Source organism: Chiloscyllium plagiosum, unplaced genomic scaffold (assembly GCF_037043375.1).
Source record: "Chiloscyllium plagiosum isolate Xiang-an unplaced genomic scaffold, Cpla_swu_hap1 HiC_scaffold_44, whole genome shotgun sequence".
Classification (NCBI taxonomy): domain Eukaryota; kingdom Metazoa; phylum Chordata; class Chondrichthyes; order Orectolobiformes; family Hemiscylliidae; genus Chiloscyllium; species Chiloscyllium plagiosum.
In genome coordinates, this window is record NW_028270182.1 from 15102830 (window position 1) to 15120352 (window position 17523).

A 17523-nucleotide genomic window follows, 5' to 3' on the forward strand; every position below is an offset into this window, starting at 1 on the left:
ACCGGCCTTACAGGGCAGCAGGCCGAGACAGCGTGGTTGCACTTGTGAAAGACCGAGTGCACGAGCTGCTGGATCAGCAGATCCACAGTTGCCATTGTGATCCTTGTCGTTGCTGTTCACCCGCTTGACGAATGAGGCAAACATCCTTGAGCAGTGATTCGGCAGCCCCTGCTATCTCAAGGTTCCATGGTGTAATGGTGAGCACTCTGGACTCTGAATCCAGCGATCCGAGTTCAAATCTCGGTGGAGCCTTCTTTCTGGCAGCGAGAGCGATTGTCTTCGACAAAACTGTTGGTTTCACAAATTCCCACACCCATGATGGAAGTGGGCTGGTTTTCACCTTGCCACAGTGTTTGCGATGCTCCTGCGTCAAGCGCACGCGCTGCTTTTGCTCTGCCCTGTACCACGCAAGTATTCCCTGCCAAGGACGCAGCATCAAGAGACCAGATTCTGAGAGCGTTGCTGCAAGTGTGAATGCAGGAAAGCTCAGGCTGCCTGAGGCCGCAGCACTGCTGGTTCCGTGGTGTAATGGCTAGCACTCTGGACTTTGAATCCAGCGATCCGAGTTCGAATCTCGGCGGAACCTCGACTTGCTTTGTCCCGGCCCTTGTTTAATTTGGGACGTGCGAGTGAAATCTGCCTACGGGCCAATTGTAAGAGCCGCCCTTTTAGCACCTTTGAGTCAGATCTCATCACATTTCTGCCAGAATGGGAGGCACAGGATGATGCCAATCCCGAGGTGGAGTCTTAAGCTCGTCACTGGGTGCCTGCTTTTGCTCTCTCCTGAACCACGGATGTGTTTTCTTCGAAGGACACAGCATTAAGAGACAAGCTGCAGTCAAGCGGTGTTGTTTTTGGAGCTCCTCTCTGTGTTCCACAGGCAGCTGGTGAAAAGGTGACAGGAATTGAAATGAGGCGCATGCTGGACAGGTGCTCTTTTCTTTCATTTGATTAAACAATTCACAGTTTGCCAAACAATTCACAGTAACAGCTGGACACAGAGAAACAGCAATTTTACCAGGGAGAGGAGCAGCAAAGCCAGGCCCCAAGCCCTACCATTCAACCAGTTTTCAGGGAAACCAGGAACCTCAAATCCCAGTTTCAATCACTACAAAACGGTAACAATGACATTTGTACATACAAGACAGTCCGACGACATAAAAAACACTGCATACAATACAGACTCCCGGAAAGCCAGGGACACGTGCTCTTGAACACAATCCGTCTGAGATCTCACTTTGCTTAAAAGCATTGCTCATCGCAGCGCTGACACAGCGATGGCCGCCGGTAAGGGAGAGAAACAGCAGCGGTGCTGTTTGAAAAGGCAGCTGTACTGCAGATGTGCGACTTGTCCTACAGCTGTACTTAGCAGAAGGCTAACTGTGAGGTGAGAAAGCTGAAGCCAAAGTGAAATGCTGGCGAGGCGATTGTCCAGCAGCTTGAAAGTTTGCCAGTGAGAGAGATTAGCGAGCAGTAGCCCGGCTCAGAGTTGTTCATGGCCAACCCTGCTCCCGCTGAGAAACTAGGTTTCGTGGACAGGTTGGCATATCTGGCACGGCCCGAAAACTTCGGCAAAGTGGATTTCGGAGGCGAGGGCGACCGGCCTTACAGGGCAGCAGGCCGAGACAGCGTGGTTGCACTTGTGAAAGACCGAGTGCACGAGCTGCTGGATCAGCAGATCCACAGTTGCCATTGTGATCCTTGTCGTTGCTGTTCACCCGCTTGACGAATGAGGCAAACATCCTTGAGCAGTGATTCGGCAGCCCCTGCTATCTCAAGGTTCCATGGTGTAATGGTGAGCACTCTGGACTCTGAATCCAGCGATCCGAGTTCAAATCTCGGTGGAGCCTTCTTTCTGGCAGCGAGAGCGATTGTCTTCGACAAAACTGTTGGTTTCACAAATTCCCACACCCATGATGGAAGTGGGCTGGTTTTCACCTTGCCACAGTGTTTGCGATGCTCCTGCGTCAAGCGCACGCGCTGCTTTTGCTCTGCCCTGTACCACGCAAGTATTCCCTGCCAAGGACGCAGCATCAAGAGACCAGATTCTGAGAGCGTTGCTGCAAGTGTGAATGCAGGAAAGCTCAGGCTGCCTGAGGCCGCAGCACTGCTGGTTCCGTGGTGTAATGGCTAGCACTCTGGACTTTGAATCCAGCGATCCGAGTTCGAATCTCGGCGGAACCTCGACTTGCTTTGTCCCGGCCCTTGTTTAATTTGGGACGTGCGAGTGAAATCTGCCTACGGGCCAATTGTAAGAGCCGCCCTTTTAGCACCTTTGAGTCAGATCTCATCACATTTCTGCCAGAATGGGAGGCACAGGATGATGCCAATCCCGAGGTGGAGTCTTAAGCTCGTCACTGGGTGCCTGCTTTTGCTCTCTCCTGAACCACGGATGTGTTTTCTTCGAAGGACACAGCATTAAGAGACAAGCTGCAGTCAAGCGGTGTTGTTTTTGGAGCTCCTCTCTGTGTTCCACAGGCAGCTGGTGAAAAGGTGACAGGAATTGAAATGAGGCGCATGCTGGACAGGTGCTCTTTTCTTTCATTTGATTAAACAATTCACAGTTTGCCAAACAATTCACAGTAACAGCTGGACACAGAGAAACAGCAATTTTACCAGGGAGAGGAGCAGCAAAGCCAGGCCCCAAGCCCTACCATTCAACCAGTTTTCAGGGAAACCAGGAACCTCAAATCCCAGTTTCAATCACTACAAAACGGTAACAATGACATTTGTACATACAAGACAGTCCGACGACATAAAAAACACTGCATACAATACAGACTCCCGGAAAGCCAGGGACACGTGCTCTTGAACACAATCCGTCTGAGATCTCACTTTGCTTAAAAGCATTGCTCATCGCAGCGCTGACACAGCGATGGCCGCCGGTAAGGGAGAGAAACAGCAGCGGTGCTGTTTGAAAAGGCAGCTGTACTGCAGATGTGCGACTTGTCCTACAGCTGTACTTAGCAGAAGGCTAACTGTGAGGTGAGAAAGCTGAAGCCAAAGTGAAATGCTGGCGAGGCGATTGTCCAGCAGCTTGAAAGTTTGCCAGTGAGAGAGATTAGCGAGCAGTAGCCCGGCTCAGAGTTGTTCATGGCCAACAGCAACCCTGCTCCCGCTGAGAAACTAGGTTTCGTGGACAGGTTGGCATATCTGGCACGGCCCGAAAACTTCGGCAAAGTGGATTTCGGAGGTGAGGGCGACCGGCCTTACAGGGCAGCAGGCCGAGACAGCGTGGTTGCACTTGTGAAAGACCGAGTGCACGAGCTGCTGGATCAGCAGATCCACAGTTGCCATTGTGATCCTTGTCGTTGCTGTTCACCCGCTTGACGAATGAGGCAAACATCCTTGAGCAGTGATTCGGCAGCCCCTGCTATCTCAAGGTTCCATGGTGTAATGGTGAGCACTCTGGACTCTGAATCCAGCGATCCGAGTTCAAATCTCGGTGGAGCCTTCTTTCTGGCAGCGAGAGCGATTGTCTTCGACAAAACTGTTGGTTTCACAAATTCCCACACCCATGATGGAAGTGGGCTGGTTTTCACCTTGCCACAGTGTTTGCGATGCTCCTGCGTCAAGCGCACGCGCTGCTTTTGCTCTGCCCTGTACCACGCAAGTATTCCCTGCCAAGGACGCAGCATCAAGAGACCAGATTCTGAGAGCGTTGCTGCAAGTGTGAATGCAGGAAAGCTCAGGCTGCCTGAGGCCGCAGCACTGCTGGTTCCGTGGTGTAATGGCTAGCACTCTGGACTTTGAATCCAGCGATCCGAGTTCGAATCTCGGCGGAACCTCGACTTGCTTTGTCCCGGCCCTTGTTTAATTTGGGACGTGCGAGTGAAATCTGCCTACGGGCCAATTGTAAGAGCCGCCCTTTTAGCACCTTTGAGTCAGATCTCATCACATTTCTGCCAGAATGGGAGGCACAGGATGATGCCAATCCCGAGGTGGAGTCTTAAGCTCGTCACTGGGTGCCTGCTTTTGCTCTCTCCTGAACCACGGATGTGTTTTCTTCGAAGGACACAGCATTAAGAGACAAGCTGCAGTCAAGCGGTGTTGTTTTTGGAGCTCCTCTCTGTGTTCCACAGGCAGCTGGTGAAAAGGTGACAGGAATTGAAATGAGGCGCATGCTGGACAGGTGCTCTTTTCTTTCATTTGATTAAACAATTCACAGTTTGCCAAACAATTCACAGTAACAGCTGGACACAGAGAAACAGCAATTTTACCAGGGAGAGGAGCAGCAAAGCCAGGCCCCAAGCCCTACCATTCAACCAGTTTTCAGGGAAACCAGGAACCTCAAATCCCAGTTTCAATCACTACAAAACGGTAACAATGACATTTGTACATACAAGACAGTCCGACGACATAAAAAACACTGCATACAATACAGACTCCCGGAAAGCCAGGGACACGTGCTCTTGAACACAATCCGTCTGAGATCTCACTTTGCTTAAAAGCATTGCTCATCGCAGCGCTGACACAGCGATGGCCGCCGGTAAGGGAGAGAAACAGCAGCGGTGCTGTTTGAAAAGGCAGCTGTACTGCAGATGTGCGACTTGTCCTACAGCTGTACTTAGCAGAAGGCTAACTGTGAGGTGAGAAAGCTGAAGCCAAAGTGAAATGCTGGCGAGGCGATTGTCCAGCAGCTTGAAAGTTTGCCAGTGAGAGAGATTAGCGAGCAGTAGCCCGGCTCAGAGTTGTTCATGGCCAACAGCAACCCTGCTCCCGCTGAGAAACTAGGTTTCGTGGACAGGTTGGCATATCTGGCACGGCCCGAAAACTTCGGCAAAGTGGATTTCGGAGGCGAGGGCGACCGGCCTTACAGGGCAGCAGGCCGAGACAGCGTGGTTGCACTTGTGAAAGACCGAGTGCACGAGCTGCTGGATCAGCAGATCCACAGTTGCCATTGTGATCCTTGTCGTTGCTGTTCACCCGCTTGACGAATGAGGCAAACATCCTTGAGCAGTGATTCGGCAGCCCCTGCTATCTCAAGGTTCCATGGTGTAATGGTGAGCACTCTGGACTCTGAATCCAGCGATCCGAGTTCAAATCTCGGTGGAGCCTTCTTTCTGGCAGCGAGAGCGATTGTCTTCGACAAAACTGTTGGTTTCACAAATTCCCACACCCATGATGGAAGTGGGCTGGTTTTCACCTTGCCACAGTGTTTGCGATGCTCCTGCGTCAAGCGCACGCGCTGCTTTTGCTCTGCCCTGTACCACGCAAGTATTCCCTGCCAAGGACGCAGCATCAAGAGACCAGATTCTGAGAGCGTTGCTGCAAGTGTGAATGCAGGAAAGCTCAGGCTGCCTGAGGCCGCAGCACTGCTGGTTCCGTGGTGTAATGGCTAGCACTCTGGACTTTGAATCCAGCGATCGGAGTTCGAATCTCGGCGGAACCTCGACTTGCTTTGTCCCGGCCCTTGTTTAATTTGGGACGTGCGAGTGAAATCTGCCTACGGGCCAATTGTAAGAGCCGCCCTTTTAGCACCTTTGAGTCAGATCTCATCACATTTCTGCCAGAATGGGAGGCACAGGATGATGCCAATCCCGAGGTGGAGTCTTAAGCTCGTCACTGGGTGCCTGCTTTTGCTCTCTCCTGAACCACGGATGTGTTTTCTTCGAAGGACACAGCATTAAGAGACAAGCTGCAGTCAAGCGGTGTTGTTTTTGGAGCTCCTCTCTGTGTTCCACAGGCAGCTGGTGAAAAGGTGACAGGAATTGAAATGAGGCGCATGCTGGACAGGTGCTCTTTTCTTTCATTTGATTAAACAATTCACAGTTTGCCAAACAATTCACAGTAACAGCTGGACACAGAGAAACAGCAATTTTACCAGGGAGAGGAGCAGCAAAGCCAGGCCCCAAGCCCTACCATTCAACCAGTTTTCAGGGAAACCAGGAACCTCAAATCCCAGTTTCAATCACTACAAAACGGTAACAATGACATTTGTACATACAAGACAGTCCGACGACATAAAAAACACTGCATACAATACAGACTCCCGGAAAGCCAGGGACACGTGCTCTTGAACACAATCCGTCTGAGATCTCACTTTGCTTAAAAGCATTGCTCATCGCAGCGCTGACACAGCGATGGCCGCCGGTAAGGGAGAGAAACAGCAGCGGTGCTGTTTGAAAAGGCAGCTGTACTGCAGATGTGCGACTTGTCCTACAGCTGTACTTAGCAGAAGGCTAACTGTGAGGTGAGAAAGCTGAAGCCAAAGTGAAATGCTGGCGAGGCGATTGTCCAGCAGCTTGAAAGTTTGCCAGTGAGAGAGATTAGCGAGCAGTAGCCCGGCTCAGAGTTGTTCATGGCCAACCCTGCTCCCGCTGAGAAACTAGGTTTCGTGGACAGGTTGGCATATCTGGCACGGCCCGAAAACTTCGGCAAAGTGGATTTCGGAGGCGAGGGCGACCGGCCTTACAGGGCAGCAGGCCGAGACAGCGTGGTTGCACTTGTGAAAGACCGAGTGCACGAGCTGCTGGATCAGCAGATCCACAGTTGCCATTGTGATCCTTGTCGTTGCTGTTCACCCGCTTGACGAATGAGGCAAACATCCTTGAGCAGTGATTCGGCAGCCCCTGCTATCTCAAGGTTCCATGGTGTAATGGTGAGCACTCTGGACTCTGAATCCAGCGATCCGAGTTCAAATCTCGGTGGAGCCTTCTTTCTGGCAGCGAGAGCGATTGTCTTCGACAAAACTGTTGGTTTCACAAATTCCCACACCCATGATGGAAGTGGGCTGGTTTTCACCTTGCCACAGTGTTTGCGATGCTCCTGCGTCAAGCGCACGCGCTGCTTTTGCTCTGCCCTGTACCACGCAAGTATTCCCTGCCAAGGACGCAGCATCAAGAGACCAGATTCTGAGAGCGTTGCTGCAAGTGTGAATGCAGGAAAGCTCAGGCTGCCTGAGGCCGCAGCACTGCTGGTTCCGTGGTGTAATGGCTAGCACTCTGGACTTTGAATCCAGCGATCCGAGTTTGAATCTCGGCGGAACCTCGACTTGCTTTGTCCCGGCCCTTGTTTAATTTGGGACGTGCGAGTGAAATCTGCCTACGGGCCAATTGTAAGAGCCGCCCTTTTAGCACCTTTGAGTCAGATCTCATCACATTTCTGCCAGAATGGGAGGCACAGGATGATGCCAATCCCGAGGTGGAGTCTTAAGCTCGTCACTGGGTGCCTGCTTTTGCTCTCTCCTGAACCACGGATGTGTTTTCTTCGAAGGACACAGCATTAAGAGACAAGCTGCAGTCAAGCGGTGTTGTTTTTGGAGCTCCTCTCTGTGTTCCACAGGCAGCTGGTGAAAAGGTGACAGGAATTGAAATGAGGCGCATGCTGGACAGGTGCTCTTTTCTTTCATTTGATTAAACAATTCACAGTTTGCCAAACAATTCACAGTAACAGCTGGACACAGAGAAACAGCAATTTTACCAGGGAGAGGAGCAGCAAAGCCAGGCCCCAAGCCCTACCATTCAACCAGTTTTCAGGGAAACCAGGAACCTCAAATCCCAGTTTCAATCACTACAAAACGGTAACAATGACATTTGTACATACAAGACAGTCCGACGACATAAAAAACACTGCATACAATACAGACTCCCGGAAAGCCAGGGACACGTGCTCTTGAACACAATCCGTCTGAGATCTCACTTTGCTTAAAAGCATTGCTCATCGCAGCGCTGACACAGCGATGGCCGCCGGTAAGGGAGAGAAACAGCAGCGGTGCTGTTTGAAAAGGCAGCTGTACTGCAGATGTGCGACTTGTCCTACAGCTGTACTTAGCAGAAGGCTAACTGTGAGGTGAGAAAGCTGAAGCCAAAGTGAAATGCTGGCGAGGCGATTGTCCAGCAGCTTGAAAGTTTGCCAGTGAGAGAGATTAGCGAGCAGTAGCCCGGCTCAGAGTTGTTCATGGCCAACCCTGCTCCCGCTGAGAAACTAGGTTTCGTGGACAGGTTGGCATATCTGGCACGGCCCGAAAACTTCGGCAAAGTGGATTTCGGAGGCGAGGGCGACCGGCCTTACAGGGCAGCAGGCCGAGACAGCGTGGTTGCACTTGTGAAAGACCGAGTGCACGAGCTGCTGGATCAGCAGATCCACAGTTGCCATTGTGATCCTTGTCGTTGCTGTTCACCCGCTTGACGAATGAGGCAAACATCCTTGAGCAGTGATTCGGCAGCCCCTGCTATCTCAAGGTTCCATGGTGTAATGGTGAGCACTCTGGACTCTGAATCCAGCGATCCGAGTTCAAATCTCGGTGGAGCCTTCTTTCTGGCAGCGAGAGCGATTGTCTTCGACAAAACTGTTGGTTTCACAAATTCCCACACCCATGATGGAAGTGGGCTGGTTTTCACCTTGCCACAGTGTTTGCGATGCTCCTGCGTCAAGCGCACGCGCTGCTTTTGCTCTGCCCTGTACCACGCAAGTATTCCCTGCCAAGGACGCAGCATCAAGAGACCAGATTCTGAGAGCGTTGCTGCAAGTGTGAATGCAGGAAAGCTCAGGCTGCCTGAGGCCGCAGCACTGCTGGTTCCGTGGTGTAATGGCTAGCACTCTGGACTTTGAATCCAGCGATCCGAGTTCGAATCTCGGCGGAACCTCGACTTGCTTTGTCCCGGCCCTTGTTTAATTTGGGACGTGCGAGTGAAATCTGCCTACGGGCCAATTGTAAGAGCCGCCCTTTTAGCACCTTTGAGTCAGATCTCATCACATTTCTGCCAGAATGGGAGGCACAGGATGATGCCAATCCCGAGGTGGAGTCTTAAGCTCGTCACTGGGTGCCTGCTTTTGCTCTCTCCTGAACCACGGATGTGTTTTCTTCGAAGGACACAGCATTAAGAGACAAGCTGCAGTCAAGCGGTGTTGTTTTTGGAGCTCCTCTCTGTGTTCCACAGGCAGCTGGTGAAAAGGTGACAGGAATTGAAATGAGGCGCATGCTGGACAGGTGCTCTTTTCTTTCATTTGATTAAACAATTCACAGTTTGCCAAACAATTCACAGTAACAGCTGGACACAGAGAAACAGCAATTTTACCAGGGAGAGGAGCAGCAAAGCCAGGCCCCAAGCCCTACCATTCAACCAGTTTTCAGGGAAACCAGGAACCTCAAATCCCAGTTTCAATCACTACAAAACGGTAACAATGACATTTGTACATACAAGACAGTCCGACGACATAAAAAACACTGCATACAATACAGACTCCCGGAAAGCCAGGGACACGTGCTCTTGAACACAATCCGTCTGAGATCTCACTTTGCTTAAAAGCATTGCTCATCGCAGCGCTGACACAGCGATGGCCGCCGGTAAGGGAGAGAAACAGCAGCGGTGCTGTTTGAAAAGGCAGCTGTACTGCAGATGTGCGACTTGTCCTACAGCTGTACTTAGCAGAAGGCTAACTGTGAGGTGAGAAAGCTGAAGCCAAAGTGAAATGCTGGCGAGGCGATTGTCCAGCAGCTTGAAAGTTTGCCAGTGAGAGAGATTAGCGAGCAGTAGCCCGGCTCAGAGTTGTTCATGGCCAACAGCAACCCTGCTCCCGCTGAGAAACTAGGTTTCGTGGACAGGTTGGCATATCTGGCACGGCCCGAAAACTTCGGCAAAGTGGATTTCGGAGGCGAGGGCGACCGGCCTTACAGGGCAGCAGGCCGAGACAGCGTGGTTGCACTTGTGAAAGACCGAGTGCACGAGCTGCTGGATCAGCAGATCCACAGTTGCCATTGTGATCCTTGTCGTTGCTGTTCACCCGCTTGACGAATGAGGCAAACATCCTTGAGCAGTGATTCGGCAGCCCCTGCTATCTCAAGGTTCCATGGTGTAATGGTGAGCACTCTGGACTCTGAATCCAGCGATCCGAGTTCAAATCTCGGTGGAGCCTTCTTTCTGGCAGCGAGAGCGATTGTCTTCGACAAAACTGTTGGTTTCACAAATTCCCACACCCATGATGGAAGTGGGCTGGTTTTCACCTTGCCACAGTGTTTGCGATGCTCCTGCGTCAAGCGCACGCGCTGCTTTTGCTCTGCCCTGTACCACGCAAGTATTCCCTGCCAAGGACGCAGCATCAAGAGACCAGATTCTGAGAGCGTTGCTGCAAGTGTGAATGCAGGAAAGCTCAGGCTGCCTGAGGCCGCAGCACTGCTGGTTCCGTGGTGTAATGGCTAGCACTCTGGACTTTGAATCCAGCGATCCGAGTTCGAATCTCGGCGGAACCTCGACTTGCTTTGTCCCGGCCCTTGTTTAATTTGGGACGTGCGAGTGAAATCTGCCTACGGGCCAATTGTAAGAGCCGCCCTTTTAGCACCTTTGAGTCAGATCTCATCACATTTCTGCCAGAATGGGAGGCACAGGATGATGCCAATCCCGAGGTGGAGTCTTAAGCTCGTCACTGGGTGCCTGCTTTTGCTCTCTCCTGAACCACGGATGTGTTTTCTTCGAAGGACACAGCATTAAGAGACAAGCTGCAGTCAAGCGGTGTTGTTTTTGGAGCTCCTCTCTGTGTTCCACAGGCAGCTGGTGAAAAGGTGACAGGAATTGAAATGAGGCGCATGCTGGACAGGTGCTCTTTTCTTTCATTTGATTAAACAATTCACAGTTTGCCAAACAATTCACAGTAACAGCTGGACACAGAGAAACAGCAATTTTACCAGGGAGAGGAGCAGCAAAGCCAGGCCCCAAGCCCTACCATTCAACCAGTTTTCAGGGAAACCAGGAACCTCAAATCCCAGTTTCAATCACTACAAAACGGTAACAATGACATTTGTACATACAAGACAGTCCGACGACATAAAAAACACTGCATACAATACAGACTCCCGGAAAGCCAGGGACACGTGCTCTTGAACACAATCCGTCTGAGATCTCACTTTGCTTAAAAGCATTGCTCATCGCAGCGCTGACACAGCGATGGCCGCCGGTAAGGGAGAGAAACAGCAGCGGTGCTGTTTGAAAAGGCAGCTGTACTGCAGATGTGCGACTTGTCCTACAGCTGTACTTAGCAGAAGGCTAACTGTGAGGTGAGAAAGCTGAAGCCAAAGTGAAATGCTGGCGAGGCGATTGTCCAGCAGCTTGAAAGTTTGCCAGTGAGAGAGATTAGCGAGCAGTAGCCCGGCTCAGAGTTGTTCATGGCCAACAGCAACCCTGCTCCCGCTGAGAAACTAGGTTTCGTGGACAGGTTGGCATATCTGGCACGGCCCGAAAACTTCGGCAAAGTGGATTTCGGAGGCGAGGGCGACCGGCCTTACAGGGCAGCAGGCCGAGACAGCGTGGTTGCACTTGTGAAAGACCGAGTGCACGAGCTGCTGGATCAGCAGATCCACAGTTGCCATTGTGATCCTTGTCGTTGCTGTTCACCCGCTTGACGAATGAGGCAAACATCCTTGAGCAGTGATTCGGCAGCCCCTGCTATCTCAAGGTTCCATGGTGTAATGGTGAGCACTCTGGACTCTGAATCCAGCGATCCGAGTTCAAATCTCGGTGGAGCCTTCTTTCTGGCAGCGAGAGCGATTGTCTTCGACAAAACTGTTGGTTTCACAAATTCCCACACCCATGATGGAAGTGGGCTGGTTTTCACCTTGCCACAGTGTTTGCGATGCTCCTGCGTCAAGCGCACGCGCTGCTTTTGCTCTGCCCTGTACCACGCAAGTATTCCCTGCCAAGGACGCAGCATCAAGAGACCAGATTCTGAGAGCGTTGCTGCAAGTGTGAATGCAGGAAAGCTCAGGCTGCCTGAGGCCGCAGCACTGCTGGTTCCGTGGTGTAATGGCTAGCACTCTGGACTTTGAATCCAGCGATCCGAGTTCGAATCTCGGCGGAACCTCGACTTGCTTTGTCCCGGCCCTTGTTTAATTTGGGACGTGCGAGTGAAATCTGCCTACGGGCCAATTGTAAGAGCCGCCCTTTTAGCACCTTTGAGTCAGATCTCATCACATTTCTGCCAGAATGGGAGGCACAGGATGATGCCAATCCCGAGGTGGAGTCTTAAGCTCGTCACTGGGTGCCTGCTTTTGCTCTCTCCTGAACCACGGATGTGTTTTCTTCGAAGGACACAGCATTAAGAGACAAGCTGCAGTCAAGCGGTGTTGTTTTTGGAGCTCCTCTCTGTGTTCCACAGGCAGCTGGTGAAAAGGTGACAGGAATTGAAATGAGGCGCATGCTGGACAGGTGCTCTTTTCTTTCATTTGATTAAACAATTCACAGTTTGCCAAACAATTCACAGTAACAGCTGGACACAGAGAAACAGCAATTTTACCAGGGAGAGGAGCAGCAAAGCCAGGCCCCAAGCCCTACCATTCAACCAGTTTTCAGGGAAACCAGGAACCTCAAATCCCAGTTTCAATCACTACAAAACGGTAACAATGACATTTGTACATACAAGACAGTCCGACGACATAAAAAACACTGCATACAATACAGACTCCCGGAAAGCCAGGGACACGTGCTCTTGAACACAATCCGTCTGAGATCTCACTTTGCTTAAAAGCATTGCTCATCGCAGCGCTGACACAGCGATGGCCGCCGGTAAGGGAGAGAAACAGCAGCGGTGCTGTTTGAAAAGGCAGCTGTACTGCAGATGTGCGACTTGTCCTACAGCTGTACTTAGCAGAAGGCTAACTGTGAGGTGAGAAAGCTGAAGCCAAAGTGAAATGCTGGCGAGGCGATTGTCCAGCAGCTTGAAAGTTTGCCAGTGAGAGAGATTAGCGAGCAGTAGCCCGGCTCAGAGTTGTTCATGGCCAACAGCAACCCTGCTCCCGCTGAGAAACTAGGTTTCGTGGACAGGTTGGCATATCTGGCACGGCCCGAAAACTTCGGCAAAGTGGATTTCGGAGGCGAGGGCGACCGGCCTTACAGGGCAGCAGGCCGAGACAGCGTGGTTGCACTTGTGAAAGACCGAGTGCACGAGCTGCTGGATCAGCAGATCCACAGTTGCCATTGTGATCCTTGTCGTTGCTGTTCACCCGCTTGACGAATGAGGCAAACATCCTTGAGCAGTGATTCGGCAGCCCCTGCTATCTCAAGGTTCCATGGTGTAATGGTGAGCACTCTGGACTCTGAATCCAGCGATCCGAGTTCAAATCTCGGTGGAGCCTTCTTTCTGGCAGCGAGAGCGATTGTCTTCGACAAAACTGTTGGTTTCACAAATTCCCACACCCATGATGGAAGTGGGCTGGTTTTCACCTTGCCACAGTGTTTGCGATGCTCCTGCGTCAAGCGCACGCGCTGCTTTTGCTCTGCCCTGTACCACGCAAGTATTCCCTGCCAAGGACGCAGCATCAAGAGACCAGATTCTGAGAGCGTTGCTGCAAGTGTGAATGCAGGAAAGCTCAGGCTGCCTGAGGCCGCAGCACTGCTGGTTCCGTGGTGTAATGGCTAGCACTCTGGACTTTGAATCCAGCGATCCGAGTTCGAATCTCGGCGGAACCTCGACTTGCTTTGTCCCGGCCCTTGTTTAATTTGGGACGTGCGAGTGAAATCTGCCTACGGGCCAATTGTAAGAGCCGCCCTTTTAGCACCTTTGAGTCAGATCTCATCACATTTCTGCCAGAATGGGAGGCACAGGATGATGCCAATCCCGAGGTGGAGTCTTAAGCTCGTCACTGGGTGCCTGCTTTTGCTCTCTCCTGAACCACGGATGTGTTTTCTTCGAAGGACACAGCATTAAGAGACAAGCTGCAGTCAAGCGGTGTTGTTTTTGGAGCTCCTCTCTGTGTTCCACAGGCAGCTGGTGAAAAGGTGACAGGAATTGAAATGAGGCGCATGCTGGACAGGTGCTCTTTTCTTTCATTTGATTAAACAATTCACAGTTTGCCAAACAATTCACAGTAACAGCTGGACACAGAGAAACAGCAATTTTACCAGGGAGAGGAGCAGCAAAGCCAGGCCCCAAGCCCTACCATTCAACCAGTTTTCAGGGAAACCAGGAACCTCAAATCCCAGTTTCAATCACTACAAAACGGTAACAATGACATTTGTACATACAAGACAGTCCGACGACATAAAAAACACTGCATACAATACAGACTCCCGGAAAGCCAGGGACACGTGCTCTTGAACACAATCCGTCTGAGATCTCACTTTGCTTAAAAGCATTGCTCATCGCAGCGCTGACACAGCGATGGCCGCCGGTAAGGGAGAGAAACAGCAGCGGTGCTGTTTGAAAAGGCAGCTGTACTGCAGATGTGCGACTTGTCCTACAGCTGTACTTAGCAGAAGGCTAACTGTGAGGTGAGAAAGCTGAAGCCAAAGTGAAATGCTGGCGAGGCGATTGTCCAGCAGCTTGAAAGTTTGCCAGTGAGAGAGATTAGCGAGCAGTAGCCCGGCTCAGAGTTGTTCATGGCCAACAGCAACCCTGCTCCCGCTGAGAAACTAGGTTTCGTGGACAGGTTGGCATATCTGGCACGGCCCGAAAACTTCGGCAAAGTGGATTTCGGAGGCGAGGGCGACCGGCCTTACAGGGCAGCAGGCCGAGACAGCGTGGTTGCACTTGTGAAAGACCGAGTGCACGAGCTGCTGGATCAGCAGATCCACAGTTGCCATTGTGATCCTTGTCGTTGCTGTTCACCCGCTTGACGAATGAGGCAAACATCCTTGAGCAGTGATTCGGCAGCCCCTGCTATCTCAAGGTTCCATGGTGTAATGGTGAGCACTCTGGACTCTGAATCCAGCGATCCGAGTTCAAATCTCGGTGGAGCCTTCTTTCTGGCAGCGAGAGCGATTGTCTTCGACAAAACTGTTGGTTTCACAAATTCCCACACCCATGATGGAAGTGGGCTGGTTTTCACCTTGCCACAGTGTTTGCGATGCTCCTGCGTCAAGCGCACGCGCTGCTTTTGCTCTGCCCTGTACCACGCAAGTATTCCCTGCCAAGGACGCAGCATCAAGAGACCAGATTCTGAGAGCGTTGCTGCAAGTGTGAATGCAGGAAAGCTCAGGCTGCCTGAGGCCGCAGCACTGCTGGTTCCGTGGTGTAATGGCTAGCACTCTGGACTTTGAATCCAGCGATCCGAGTTCGAATCTCGGCGGAACCTCGACTTGCTTTGTCCCGGCCCTTGTTTAATTTGGGACGTGCGAGTGAAATCTGCCTACGGGCCAATTGTAAGAGCCGCCCTTTTAGCACCTTTGAGTCAGATCTCATCACATTTCTGCCAGAATGGGAGGCACAGGATGATGCCAATCCCGAGGTGGAGTCTTAAGCTCGTCACTGGGTGCCTGCTTTTGCTCTCTCCTGAACCACGGATGTGTTTTCTTCGAAGGACACAGCATTAAGAGACAAGCTGCAGTCAAGCGGTGTTGTTTTTGGAGCTCCTCTCTGTGTTCCACAGGCAGCTGGTGAAAAGGTGACAGGAATTGAAATGAGGCGCATGCTGGACAGGTGCTCTTTTCTTTCATTTGATTAAACAATTCACAGTTTGCCAAACAATTCACAGTAACAGCTGGACACAGAGAAACAGCAATTTTACCAGGGAGAGGAGCAGCAAAGCCAGGCCCCAAGCCCTACCATTCAACCAGTTTTCAGGGAAACCAGGAACCTCAAATCCCAGTTTCAATCACTACAAAACGGTAACAATGACATTTGTACATACAAGACAGTCCGACGACATAAAAAACACTGCATACAATACAGACTCCCGGAAAGCCAGGGACACGTGCTCTTGAACACAATCCGTCTGAGATCTCACTTTGCTTAAAAGCATTGCTCATCGCAGCGCTGACACAGCGATGGCCGCCGGTAAGGGAGAGAAACAGCAGCGGTGCTGTTTGAAAAGGCAGCTGTACTGCAGATGTGCGACTTGTCCTACAGCTGTACTTAGCAGAAGGCTAACTGTGAGGTGAGAAAGCTGAAGCCAAAGTGAAATGCTGGCGAGGCGATTGTCCAGCAGCTTGAAAGTTTGCCAGTGAGAGAGATTAGCGAGCAGTAGCCCGGCTCAGAGTTGTTCATGGCCAACAGCAACCCTGCTCCCGCTGAGAAACTAGGTTTCGTGGACAGGTTGGCATATCTGGCACGGCCCGAAAACTTCGGCAAAGTGGATTTCGGAGGCGAGGGCGACCGGCCTTACAGGGCAGCAGGCCGAGACAGCGTGGTTGCACTTGTGAAAGACCGAGTGCACGAGCTGCTGGATCAGCAGATCCACAGTTGCCATTGTGATCCTTGTCGTTGCTGTTCACCCGCTTGACGAATGAGGCAAACATCCTTGAGCAGTGATTCGGCAGCCCCTGCTATCTCAAGGTTCCATGGTGTAATGGTGAGCACTCTGGACTCTGAATCCAGCGATCCGAGTTCAAATCTCGGTGGAGCCTTCTTTCTGGCAGCGAGAGCGATTGTCTTCGACAAAACTGTTGGTTTCACAAATTCCCACACCCATGATGGAAGTGGGCTGGTTTTCACCTTGCCACAGTGTTTGCGATGCTCCTGCGTCAAGCGCACGCGCTGCTTTTGCTCTGCCCTGTACCACGCAAGTATTCCCTGCCAAGGACGCAGCATCAAGAGACCAGATTCTGAGAGCGTTGCTGCAAGTGTGAATGCAGGAAAGCTCAGGCTGCCTGAGGCCGCAGCACTGCTGGTTCCGTGGTGTAATGGCTAGCACTCTGGACTTTGAATCCAGCGATCCGAGTTCGAATCTCGGCGGAACCTCGACTTGCTTTGTCCCGGCCCTTGTTTAATTTGGGACGTGCGAGTGAAATCTGCCTACGGGCCAATTGTAAGAGCCGCCCTTTTAGCACCTTTGAGTCAGATCTCATCACATTTCTGCCAGAATGGGAGGCACAGGATGATGCCAATCCCGAGGTGGAGTCTTAAGCTCGTCACTGGGTGCCTGCTTTTGCTCTCTCCTGAACCACGGATGTGTTTTCTTCGAAGGACACAGCATTAAGAGACAAGCTGCAGTCAAGCGGTGTTGTTTTTGGAGCTCCTCTCTGTGTTCCACAGGCAGCTGGTGAAAAGGTGACAGGAATTGAAATGAGGCGCATGCTGGACAGGTGCTCTTTTCTTTCATTTGATTAAACAATTCACAGTTTGCCAAACAATTCACAGTAACAGCTGGACACAGAGAAACAGCAATTTTACCAGGGAGAGGAGCAGCAAAGCCAGGCCCCAAGCCCTACCATTCAACCAGTTTTCAGGGAAACCAGGAACCTCAAATCCCAGTTTCAATCACTACAAAACGGTAACAATGACATTTGTACATACAAGACAGTCCGACGACATAAAAAACACTGCATACAATACAGACTCCCGGAAAGCCAGGGACACGTGCTCTTGAACACAATCCGTCTGAGATCTCACTTTGCTTAAAAGCATTGCTCATCGCAGCGCTGACACAGCGATGGCCGCCGGTAAGGGAGAGAAACAGCAGCGGTGCTGTTTGAAAAGGCAGCTGTACTGCAGATGTGCGACTTGTCCTACAGCTGTACTTAGCAGAAGGCTAACTGTGAGGTGAGAAAGCTGAAGCCAAAGTGAAATGCTGGCGAGGCGATTGTCCAGCAGCTTGAAAGTTTGCCAGTGAGAGAGATTAGCGAGCAGTAGCCCGGCTCAGAGTTGTTCATGGCC

At 51.5% G+C, this 17523-nt stretch overlaps 22 non-coding genes across 22 annotated transcripts; all 22 read left to right on the forward strand.

Annotated features, from left to right (window-relative positions):
• The first annotated feature begins 180 nt into the window (after window positions 1-180).
• trnaq-cug (transfer RNA glutamine (anticodon CUG)) lies at window positions 181-252 on the forward strand. The gene has a single exon. It is a non-coding gene; the product is annotated as a tRNA-Gln (tRNA).
• Window positions 253-514: 262 nt separating this feature from the next.
• Window positions 515-586, forward strand: trnaq-uug (transfer RNA glutamine (anticodon UUG)). Its single transcript has one exon. It is a non-coding gene; the product is annotated as a tRNA-Gln (tRNA).
• A 1192-nt stretch (window positions 587-1778) lies between these two features.
• Window positions 1779-1850, forward strand: trnaq-cug (transfer RNA glutamine (anticodon CUG)). Its single transcript has one exon. It is a non-coding gene; the product is annotated as a tRNA-Gln (tRNA).
• A 262-nt stretch (window positions 1851-2112) lies between these two features.
• Window positions 2113-2184, forward strand: trnaq-uug (transfer RNA glutamine (anticodon UUG)). The gene has a single exon. It is a non-coding gene; the product is annotated as a tRNA-Gln (tRNA).
• A 1198-nt stretch (window positions 2185-3382) lies between these two features.
• trnaq-cug (transfer RNA glutamine (anticodon CUG)) lies at window positions 3383-3454 on the forward strand. Its single transcript has one exon. It is a non-coding gene; the product is annotated as a tRNA-Gln (tRNA).
• Window positions 3455-3716: 262 nt separating this feature from the next.
• Window positions 3717-3788, forward strand: trnaq-uug (transfer RNA glutamine (anticodon UUG)). Its single transcript has one exon. It is a non-coding gene; the product is annotated as a tRNA-Gln (tRNA).
• A 1198-nt stretch (window positions 3789-4986) lies between these two features.
• trnaq-cug (transfer RNA glutamine (anticodon CUG)) lies at window positions 4987-5058 on the forward strand. The gene has a single exon. It is a non-coding gene; the product is annotated as a tRNA-Gln (tRNA).
• Window positions 5059-5320: 262 nt separating this feature from the next.
• On the forward strand, window positions 5321-5392 carry trnaq-uug (transfer RNA glutamine (anticodon UUG)). Its single transcript has one exon. It is a non-coding gene; the product is annotated as a tRNA-Gln (tRNA).
• A 1192-nt stretch (window positions 5393-6584) lies between these two features.
• trnaq-cug (transfer RNA glutamine (anticodon CUG)) lies at window positions 6585-6656 on the forward strand. Its single transcript has one exon. It is a non-coding gene; the product is annotated as a tRNA-Gln (tRNA).
• A 262-nt stretch (window positions 6657-6918) lies between these two features.
• On the forward strand, window positions 6919-6990 carry trnaq-uug (transfer RNA glutamine (anticodon UUG)). Its single transcript has one exon. It is a non-coding gene; the product is annotated as a tRNA-Gln (tRNA).
• Window positions 6991-8182: 1192 nt separating this feature from the next.
• trnaq-cug (transfer RNA glutamine (anticodon CUG)) lies at window positions 8183-8254 on the forward strand. Its single transcript has one exon. It is a non-coding gene; the product is annotated as a tRNA-Gln (tRNA).
• A 262-nt stretch (window positions 8255-8516) lies between these two features.
• On the forward strand, window positions 8517-8588 carry trnaq-uug (transfer RNA glutamine (anticodon UUG)). Its single transcript has one exon. It is a non-coding gene; the product is annotated as a tRNA-Gln (tRNA).
• A 1198-nt stretch (window positions 8589-9786) lies between these two features.
• On the forward strand, window positions 9787-9858 carry trnaq-cug (transfer RNA glutamine (anticodon CUG)). Its single transcript has one exon. It is a non-coding gene; the product is annotated as a tRNA-Gln (tRNA).
• A 262-nt stretch (window positions 9859-10120) lies between these two features.
• Window positions 10121-10192, forward strand: trnaq-uug (transfer RNA glutamine (anticodon UUG)). Its single transcript has one exon. It is a non-coding gene; the product is annotated as a tRNA-Gln (tRNA).
• Window positions 10193-11390: 1198 nt separating this feature from the next.
• On the forward strand, window positions 11391-11462 carry trnaq-cug (transfer RNA glutamine (anticodon CUG)). The gene has a single exon. It is a non-coding gene; the product is annotated as a tRNA-Gln (tRNA).
• A 262-nt stretch (window positions 11463-11724) lies between these two features.
• trnaq-uug (transfer RNA glutamine (anticodon UUG)) lies at window positions 11725-11796 on the forward strand. The gene has a single exon. It is a non-coding gene; the product is annotated as a tRNA-Gln (tRNA).
• A 1198-nt stretch (window positions 11797-12994) lies between these two features.
• Window positions 12995-13066, forward strand: trnaq-cug (transfer RNA glutamine (anticodon CUG)). Its single transcript has one exon. It is a non-coding gene; the product is annotated as a tRNA-Gln (tRNA).
• Window positions 13067-13328: 262 nt separating this feature from the next.
• trnaq-uug (transfer RNA glutamine (anticodon UUG)) lies at window positions 13329-13400 on the forward strand. The gene has a single exon. It is a non-coding gene; the product is annotated as a tRNA-Gln (tRNA).
• Window positions 13401-14598: 1198 nt separating this feature from the next.
• trnaq-cug (transfer RNA glutamine (anticodon CUG)) lies at window positions 14599-14670 on the forward strand. Its single transcript has one exon. It is a non-coding gene; the product is annotated as a tRNA-Gln (tRNA).
• Window positions 14671-14932: 262 nt separating this feature from the next.
• Window positions 14933-15004, forward strand: trnaq-uug (transfer RNA glutamine (anticodon UUG)). The gene has a single exon. It is a non-coding gene; the product is annotated as a tRNA-Gln (tRNA).
• A 1198-nt stretch (window positions 15005-16202) lies between these two features.
• trnaq-cug (transfer RNA glutamine (anticodon CUG)) lies at window positions 16203-16274 on the forward strand. The gene has a single exon. It is a non-coding gene; the product is annotated as a tRNA-Gln (tRNA).
• A 262-nt stretch (window positions 16275-16536) lies between these two features.
• Window positions 16537-16608, forward strand: trnaq-uug (transfer RNA glutamine (anticodon UUG)). Its single transcript has one exon. It is a non-coding gene; the product is annotated as a tRNA-Gln (tRNA).
• The last annotated feature ends 915 nt before the right edge of the window (window positions 16609-17523 follow it).